Genomic DNA, 10,671 nt, shown 5'->3' on the forward strand with positions numbered 1-10,671 from the left:
TATGTGTGTGTGTGTGTGTGTGTGTGTGTGTGTGTGTGTGTGTGTGTGTGTGTGTGTGTGTGTGTGTGTGTGTGTGTGTGTGTGTGTGTGTGTGTGTGTGTGTGTGTGTGTGTACGAAAAAAGCTGGAGTCCGGGAACCATAATGGTGGAAACGTAGAAAACACCAGACTCAGAAGTAGGTAATTTATTCCCAACGTTTCGAGTCCTGTCCTGAGAACGAGTCCCGGACTCCATCTATGTATTTCTACTTTACTCTTACATGCCCTACTGATAATGACAGTTTTGTAATTCCTAATTCAAATTGTTTATATATCTTAACTGTGGGATTCTTTTTTGGCATGAGATTACAAGTAACTTTCCTTTTAATTCACCATTTTCATTTTTTGTCAGACCAATTACTTGTGAGCTTCTGTTCGCTCCACCAAAGATTCTTTCAAGCCCATTCTTCCATCGTGGACACATTATCTTCTTGTCTTAATTAAATCATTCCTTTCAATTGGGCACAGCTGAACTCCGTTTATCATCGCTATTTCTACACAAATATTCATCACACGTACATATACATATGCACACATACACACACAGTGGTACACACACACACACACACACACACACACACACACACACACACACACACACACACACACACACACACACACACACACACACACACACACACACACACAAATACACACACAAACACACGCGCACGCATAAACACATACACACAAATACACACATAAACACAAAAAATACGCATATGCACAAACACGCACACACACACTGTACAGACACACTATACACACACACATACGCATGCACATACGCGCACACACACACACACACACGCACACACGCACACACGCACACACGCACACACGCACACACGCACACACGCACACACGCACGCACGCACGCACGCACACACACACACACACACACACACACACACACACACACACACACACACACACACACACACACACACACACACACACACACACACACACACACTCACACTACTTAAGACAGTCCATCGTGAGGTGAAATGTGAGATTCAGCGATCGTGCCGCTGGTGCCATCGAATGTGGCTGTTAAATCCTTTACGGGAGACATACATTTTGCTGCATAGGGAACATGGATGCTTTTCTCCAGTAAGCAAGGTTTATCTTTCTCTGTTTCTCCAGGTTAATTGAGTAATCTAAAGAAAGTACTCTACCGAGGTATGTGAAATGTTCCACTGTTCTGACAGACTCCCCATTGATGTTGAAGTGTAAAGGAGTTTGTGGCAAGTTTCTGTATTATGCAAAGATCTCAATTTTGAGTGCGTTGACTTTGAGCCCTATGGCAGCGTAGATGGTGGAAAATATGTTAATGATGTTCTGAAGTGAACCAGTCATATGAGCAACGATAGCATCATACTGGAGCTGAACTATCTGGCTTAAAAACAATGGAAGTTGAAAATGTTACGTCAAGTCAATAATGAATGCTTATACCAGCATCTCTACCAACGTTTTATGGCTAAGATTGGTCTAAGGCATAAAAAAATATATATATATATCAAAAAGGACAGGAACAAGTACACAACCTTGTTTGACATCAACCTTTACTGGAAAAGGATCTGAGAGTGAACCGCATGCAAGAGCTCTAGCCTTCATTACGTCGTAAAGATGTTTTAAAACCGTGAGAAATTCCCATCTTCTCAAGTAGTGTCCATAAGAGGGTGCAATTAACGGTGTCAAATGCCTTTGCGAGATCAATAAAAGCAATGAAGAGATCTTTGTTTTCTCCCGTGACTTTTTCTGTAACTGACGTAAGGAAAAAATCATATCACTTGTGCCACGATATTTTCGGAAACAACATTGATTTTCTAGATTTCCCTCTGTGAGATGTGCAGTCAGACGGAAAAGCATTACATTGGTAAGTACTTTTACGGCTACTTTCAACAGTGGGATGCCTCTGCTGTTGCACAAACTGTTTTGTCTCTTTTTTTAGACAGCGTTTCAGAAAGTACCCTCTTTGCTTAAATATTTCGGCTGTAATTTTGTCTGCCTCCGGCCTCTGTTTATTTCTTACTTTTCCTAGAGCTCCTAAAACTTCAGTCATTTATGTTGTTTCTTCAAGTGTTTCCACTGATGAGAGGTTTGGTAGTTAATCAAATATGTGTGGAGCGATAGGTGTCACCTGAATAAGCAAATTCTAAAAAGGCTTGGTTCATCGAGATAGAATTTCCTCGTTGTTTCTTAAAAGGGCGTTGCCATCTGAGAACCTGATTGGATGATATTCCGGATTTTGGCCTGTAGATTGACTTTGGTGCATCATAGAAGCCTTGTGTACTGTAAGTTTCAGCATAGTGTTATATTTCGTGGGCCTTAGTTTGCCACCAATCATTTTGGATTTTTCTAAATATTCTTTGCATTTCAGCTCTGATGTTAGTGGGACACTTTAGTTCACTGGACTTTGGGTTATTCAGATGAGCACCATGTGCCTTCTTTTTATCATCTAGCAGTTAGTAGATATCTGAGGCATTTTGATCAAACCAATCCTGGTGGTTGTGTGAGGAGTAACCGATAGTGTCTACAGCAGCTCTGTGTAGGGCAGAATGGAATTTGTTCCATTTGGTTGTTATCTTGATCATGTTGTACACTGGGAAGACTGCGATGTTATATCTGAATGTTGCACAGGAGGTAGGGCTGTCAAGAGATCTGACGTTGAGTTTCTTGACAGGAGGATGACGTCGTTGTGAAGGTCAAGTTTTTAAGTAAATCTTACAGCGCACTAGACGATAGTCTGTCCAGCATTCGGCTCTTCTCATGAATTTGGCGGTTAGTACCTCCTTTCTGTCTGCTTGGCGCACTGTTACATGGTCAAGCTGGTGCCAGTGAACTGAGCGTGGATGCCTTGTATCTCTCATACAACTGAAAGAGTGTACTTGATATGGTTATTTGATATTGTCACGTCTATTATGTATTGAATTCTCCGTTCAACTTAGATGTTGATATAGAGGGACTCCGTGTCTAAAGATGCGATAATGCCTTTTGAGTAACTATTTTCCAAAAGATTCAGAAAATTGGTGGTGGATTTGACGTTGTAATCAGATATCAAAAATATTATTAGAATATATTATGTCCTCCACAGCCTACAAAGAAGATGAAAAAATATTAAACCTAAGGAAGAAAACTCTAAAGTACAATTAATTATATACTATAGAAATAAAAATAAAACTTCTCAACTGCTAGTGAATAACAATACAAGACAGAGTAAAAGTGATCTTCAGAGAACTCACGTCATATATAGCTATACTTGTAAACGTGGGGACTGTGCAACCCAACATTCAACCTATATTGGCATGACAGCAATGAAGCTCTCACGCCAGTTGTCATACCACCTCTCCTCAGGAGCTCCCAAAAACCACCATCATTCAGCTCAGAAGAGAATTTTAAAATGAGACACTCTAGTAGAAAACACAGAAGTGCTGGCAAGAAACCAAGGCCACAGAAGACTGCCTATCCTCAAAGTTCTCTTCATAAAAGATTCATCCTCCAATCTAAATACACAAACCACAGATTTAGAGGCCCTTCCTAGTGCAAGGAGACCTACGTTCCCTAGAAGACGAAGCGAGACTGATGACGTCACACAACAGCGGACTAATGAGTAAGTAGCACAGTCCCGTAGCCCCAGTCCGGTTCACTAGCCAATCAGAAACCTCAAAGCGGAGTATCAGCCCAACAATAACAGTATACAGACAACCAAAATTAAATCAGATATTCACATTCTAGCCACTGATGGTCTTTGGATCACGTGTTGGACTCGTAATCGACAGCTATTTCCCTCCCGGAAGAGAGCTCAGAGCTCGTATGACCGATCTATGGGTGATGTTGTGACCTTGCACGCACACGCACCCCCAACTCCCCGCTCATGAGAGTTGGAGTAACAACTCGAAGCTCAGCGATACTGAAATTATTTCAGCCCTGGGCAGGATTCGAACCCGGACCGCCGTAGTGACAGTCGGAGACTCTACCAACCACGCCACCGAGTCGTGTGTGTGTGTGTGTGTGTGTGTGTGTGTGTGTGTGTGTGTGTGTGTGTGTGTGTGTGTGTGTGTGTGTGTGTGTGTGTGTGTGTGTGTGTGTGTGTGTGTGTGTGTGTGTGTGTGTGTGTGTGTGTGTGTGTGCGTGTGTGTGTGTGTACATATATGTATATAGCCACATATTTGTGTATTTTACCTATACATAGATGGTCCAGTTCACTCCTCCCTCCAGGGGTGAAACATTGTTACTTTTCATTCACCCGTAAAGGGTGCCGAATTGGAAGATAACAAAGACAAATTGGCCTGACTGCCACGATGGCTGAACTTTGCTTTGATGTATTTCTTCCTGAAAATAAATATTCAACATGACTGCAGCTGGTTTATTTCAGCTGAAGATTATTCAGACGTTCTCATTAGTATCATCACTGCCATAATTCACGTCGGTAAAATGTTCATACTCGTACTCTATTTTGAATCCCCAAGATATCTTTTTTTGATTCTGTTGACATTTCTGGCTGTTGTTATATCTTGCTTTTGTCATATAATATTATTCACTTGGGTCTTTAGTGCATAATTGTATCACTTGATACTCCCTTTCTGGCTGTATACAAAAATGTCGTTCTAGCTAATGTTAAAGGATAGCTGATGCCGACCCGAGATCTAACACCTTGGCGTTGACAAATAGACTTACGTATCTTCATGACTTTATGACAAGGAAATTCATCATAGATACATGGGGTACCGTCACAGTGATGATTTGAACCAATGGCCATCCTCTGGGGCTTTACCAAGTGTAAATACTTGCAGGCGGCGCCACAGATCTATCTCAGCAGAAACTTGGTGGCAGGAACATAAGAACATAAGAATGAAGGAGACTGCAAGGCAGTTCCCTGATTATTACCACCTGCCATCCCCATCCATAAAGTTGTCTAACCTTTTCTTAAAATAACGGATAATGTCAGCGCTCACTACATGCTTGCTAAGTTTATTTCATTCGTTGATCACCCTATTAGTAAACTAATTCTTTTCTATCTCCTTCTTAAATCTAAATTTGTCCAGTTTGAATCCATTACTGTGAGTCCTGTCCTGTTTTCTTAACATGATGACCTTGTGTGCGTCACCCTTGGTAAAGCCTTTGGTCAACTTGAACAGCTCTATTAGATCATCCCGCATTCTGCATCTTTGCAGAGAGTGTAAGTTAAGGTGTCTAAGCCTGTCCTCATAAGATAAATTTCTGGGCCCATGTATTATTTTGGTCATTTTCCTCTATACTGATTTTAGTGAATTGATGTCCATTCTATAAGATGGTGACCATGACTGTTCCGCATAGTCAAGGATAGGTTCAGCTAACGGTAGATAGAGTTTGATAATTACCTCTGCACTTCTATTCGTAACCGTCCTAGTAATGAAACCTGGTGCTCTGTTAGCTTTATTCCAAGCGTTAATGCAATGTTTTCTGGATTTAAGGTCAGGACTCACTAGAACTCCCAAGTCTCTATCGCTCTGAGTTTTCTCTAAAGACGCTTTATCTAAGCTATATCTATTTTCAGGGTTGTGTAGACCTACGTTTAACACGCTGCCCTTTGAGATATTGAAGTTCATTTGCCACTTCACCGACCATGTGTGCAATTTGTTAAGATCATCCTGCAGAGTCTCGGCGTCCTCTCTTGACCTAATTATGCGTCCTATTTTAGTGTCGTCCGCAAACTTACTAATATCACTATTAATCCAATTGTCCAAGTCGTTTATGTACATAATGAACTATAAGGGACCCAAAATCAAGCCCTAGTGAACTCCACTAGAAACACTTCCCCATTTGGATTTTACATAATTTATGGCAACTCGATTTTCTGTCACTAATCCAAGCTCTAATCCATTCTAACACTTTTCCTCCTATGCCATAGGCTTTGATTTTATTTAGTAGGCTGGCCGACCATCCGATTTTTACGACCATCCACCCAACACTAAGACCCTTTTCACAATACGATTTTGGCGCTCTCGGACACCGTCGAAATACTCCATCACTGTTTTGCACTTTTAGATAATTTAGGAGCGTTTGGTTACTGCGTTACCTTACGTAGCGTTGGCGGTGCGGTCACCGCTCATTTTGTATATTTTTTCACCAACGCATGGCACTCTCGACAATCAAATTACTGGTAATGTAGGAGCACCATCCAAGCACGTCTACCCCTCACAACCAGATATCACTTCCAGAAGAGCACAGCCAATATCACAACGGGCGTTCTTGTTGAATCATTGTCGCGCAAAGGTCTAATTGCCTATGCTAATGGGAAGGGTGCCGTCGAATGTGAGTAAGCACTTTCACAACAGATCAAAGTATTAGACATCCAGCATCATGAAAAATTGTGATATACGTTATTACAACGTGATAACCCGTCTCGGAACAGAACAAACTGGATAATTTAATGCAAGAGCTGGAGATGTTGTGGGATTTTGTGAAGTCCGAGAGGAAGAAAAGCTCATCTAGCTACAAGAAAGTCATCACAAGTTCGACAATGGATGAAAAGAAGGAACGATTTAGTGGAGTAGGAATTTCTATCAATCGAGTAATTTTTGGTAACGAGGTGAAATTAAGCACTTATCAAATAAGGTAGATTGGATTGCAAATATGCTATATAAAAGGTATTCTCTAAAAGTGTATGACCTACGCGTGTGAGACTAAGAAATTGACAAAGATGATAGAACAAAGCGGAGAATGGACAGATCTTTGTTGGAAATAACGCTGAAAGACAAGGGAAGGGGAAGTTAGGTGAAAGAGCAGACAAGAATGAAGGGAATTGTGGAAGCGAAAAAACAAGAGGAAATGAAATCGTGTAAGGAAAGTACCCAGGAAGGAGGACGGGCGGTGAATCAGTTTTGCTATTGACTAGACGCCGAAAGATGGAAAGCGATGAAGGAGACCAGAGGATGGAAAGACAATGTAGAGAAGTTTCCGTGAGTGACATGGCCCAGTCATTCAGTTCATGGGATAAGTTGGAAGAGGTCTTTATTCAGCAGTAGACTCGAAATGGGTGATTGATTAATTGATTTACTTATTGGTTGGTTGAACGCCAAACACTTTTATTCAGGAGTTTTGACCCAAGAGGGCTGTAAAACTATCTCAAATGATGTATCGATTCCAATGTCATATTATATAATTCAATTCAAATGTGTAGATAACTTCTGTGTAGTATAGAAATAGACGCCCTCCCCTCCTTTTTTTTTCACCTTGCACCTGTTAGACCAACCACTTTGTATTGTGATATGTTTGATCGTTTCTAGCCCTCCACAAGAAAAAAAAAAAAAAAAGGATGTGGCCTACCCTTATTAGTTAAAAGAATCATTTCATGCTTTCCAAAATATAGTGTACTATGGTGTCAAATTTGGATTGCATTTATTCTGCACAAAAACTATGTTGATTTTCGAAGAAACGATGGTTTGTTATGGTTATCATAAGGTGATTTAAGTCATATACTAAAATTGATATATGTTCAAAAACTCCAGTCCTTTCAAACCACAAGTTATTCGCATTCAAATGAGGGAAAAATTAGTGTGGAGAAGGTCTTCTGTCTTTTCATTTGAAATGGCTGATCCTAAAGGATTTGATTATATGAATGCTCTCTTATCCTTAACTTTTAAACCTCAAAACCAATTCTTTCATTTTTTATATCTTCTGGTGTTCTACCAATTAAAACTGGCACACTGTATCGAGAGCACACTTGGATTACCTGAGGTTTATCTAAATCCTTTCATACCTAGAGTCATAAGAAGAATTAAATCATCTGGCATTTACCGGAATGACATGTATACAGTACGGTGCAACACGGGCACAAACGATTTAATCAAAATAGCTCTAATATTTCTTGTCTCGAACTTACTCTGAACTTAATGAAATTACTTAAGTTATCTCGAATAATATAACAGTATCCGTAGTGCACAAATGGGTTACAATACTCCGATATAGTAAACCCTATTTTCTTTTTATTAATATACTTTAAGCTATTTTCTTTAAAGAAGTGTTGTTTTCATCTTACAATCTGTTTCGTATCAAGTTTGTGACCTCAGGTACTTCTGCAGCTACAACAGGCATGAAACTTTTGTTTTCCCTAATCTTTTACATTTCTCCTGGCAATAATTTAGATGGTTTCTACGCGTTAAGATGTTTATAGAAAGAAAATTTGATTGTATGCACACTAGGGGTTTACTTGCATGAAACGCTAGCCCCCCACCCCCACCACACCCTCCCAAAAATGACGGGTCAAATGAACTTTACTTTGATATCTTTTGTTTAGTTTCTTTATTTTTCTTGTTCACTGTAATATATTTGTTTACTATTTCAAGATTCAAATCTTCCCTTCCTTTGAATTCCTCATATTGACGAGATAAACACCATATGAGGACGGAGCCTTTATTTGTACGACGTTTCGTTTATTACAGCTTTTTCAAGTACAAGTTGAGATACAAATGCTTGATATTAAATAAGGGGAAAGGAGGGAACGGGGAGAGAAAAGGGGGGGAAGGAAGAGGAGGACGAGGAGAAGGGGGAGGGGAATTGGACACTGGGAAAGGATGAGAATGCTGGCCCAAACGTCCAGAAAAGGAAGAGAATCGTGGATTTCTTCCTGTCTTCTTTATTGACTTCTCATGTGTCATTTTTTTCTACATGCGAACCTCGAATATCAAGTTCATCACACTATTACATGTCGCTAATAAATATTTTGATAAAAAATGTTTTAAGTGTACCTCGTTCGTACTTGAGATAAATATAACTATACTCTAGATGTCATCAGACTGTTTTATTTAACTGTTAGTGACTTGGTAGAGAAGAGGCAAAACTTATTTACTGAATTCTTTCTCTAATGGCAAGGAGGTTGAGTGCCATTCTATTTTGTTTACCGCCAGATTGCTTTATTCAGCTGTGCGATATATTTGGCAGAGGCAAAACTTATCTCTTCATTCCTGACATATTAGTAGTATAAGAAACATAAGAATGAAGGAGACTACAACAGACCATCATGAAATAATGTGTTCAACCCATCTCCACCATGATAGTACAATTGGAAGTATACGAACGCGGGAAAGTATTTGCACAACACTGAATGGGTCCCACTGATTAGAGATACATTTTAACAACCACAATGCACTTTAATTCTAAGCTTTCAACTTGGAAGATCCAATGGAGGCCTACATGCCGAAATTGAAGTGCGGTACTGCCAAGGACTCGAACCCGGCGACCACATGACAAGTGCGCACGTGATTGTTAAAATGTATCTCTAATCACTGGGACCCATTCAGAATTGTACAAATACTTTCCCGCGTTCGTATACTTCCAATTATACTATCATAGTGGAGATGAGTTGAACGCAAAATTTCATATATGTGTATGTAACTCGAGGGTACAAATATATAAGAAAAAGTTGCGCTCAACTTATATCTCTCTTGATAGCGTAATTGGTAAATCACTATAGCACTTGTCATGCGATCGCCGGGTTCGAGTTCTTGGTAGTAGCGCATTTCAATTTCTGCATGTCGGCCATGTTGATGGCTTAAAACTAAAGTGCATTGTGGTTGTTAAAATGTATCTCTAATCACTGGGACCCATTCAGTGTTGTACAAATATGTATATATATATATATATATATATATATATATATATATATATATATATATATATGTGTGTGTGTGTGTGTGTGTGTGTGTGTGTGTACACATATACATGTGTATATATATATACATATATATATATATATATATATATGCATGCATGCATGCATGTGTGTGTGTGTGTGTGTGTGTGTGTGTGTGTGTGTGTGTGTGTGTGTGTGTGTGTGTGTGTGTGTGTGTGTGTGTGTGTGTGTGTGTGTGTGTGTTTGTGTGTGTGTGTGTGTATGTTTGTGTTTGTGTGTGTGTGTGTGAGTGTGTGTGTGTATGTGTGTGTGTGTGTGTGTGTGTGTGTGTGTGTGTGTGTGTGTGTGTGTGTGTGTGTGTGTGTGTGTGTGTGTGTGTGTGTGTGTGTGTGTGTGTGTGTGTGTGTGTGTGTGTGTGTGTGTGAATGTGTGTGTATGTGTGTGTGTCCGTATATATATACATATATATATATTACGAGCAATTCTATTCAGGTATTTACGGCGAAAGCCCATAAAGGTTTAATCCCATCCTTACTGTTTGGCTAAGAGTTGAGTTCGGGTTTCTGTAAAATTAGGTCATGACGACAGTTTGCAATCTGCCTAGAATCTTCGAGAGTCAGTTCAATTCCAAGTTGAAAATATTTTGAAGTTACCACTGCTCAGTCGGTAAGGCGTTGCTTTAACAATGAGTAAGACATCGATTCGAATCCCGTGACGAGCGAAAGAGAGCATAAAAGTGATGATAAACAACAGTCCATAATAACTTTCTCTCACCCTCTCGTAAAGTCTTAGGAATTCTCCTGATTTTTTTACATCTCACCTTGCCTATCTCTGCTCTTTCTGCTGATCTCAACAATGATACGGGAGTAGGCGACGACGATGAAGGCAAGTGGGATGAAGTAGAGGAAGACAATGCAGAAGAGGGTGTAGATGCCTTCGGCTCGAGCGTTGCCTCTGAAGAACCCGAAGGTAACGCACTGGCGGAAATCCGGCCGGTGTGGATGAACCTCCACG

The 10,671-nt window shown here is 40.1% G+C and overlaps 1 protein-coding gene across 1 annotated transcript in view; it reads right to left on the minus strand.

Annotated features, from left to right (window-relative positions):
• LOC143027295 (adipokinetic hormone/corazonin-related peptide receptor variant I-like) overlaps positions 1-10,665 on the minus strand; it is a 113,351-nt gene extending 102,686 nt beyond the window's left edge. The window contains exon 1 of the mRNA XM_076188563.1: positions 10,478-10,665. The gene's annotated coding sequence lies outside the window, so the exon portion shown is untranslated. The remainder of the gene's footprint in view (positions 1-10,477) is intronic.
• Between the last annotated feature and the right edge of the window lie 6 nt (positions 10,666-10,671).

The sequence above is a fragment of the Oratosquilla oratoria genome, chromosome 8 (assembly GCF_046742065.1).
Source record: "Oratosquilla oratoria isolate Oo_2021 chromosome 8, ASM4674206v1, whole genome shotgun sequence".
Taxonomy (NCBI): Eukaryota; Metazoa; Arthropoda; class Malacostraca; order Stomatopoda; family Squillidae; genus Oratosquilla; species Oratosquilla oratoria.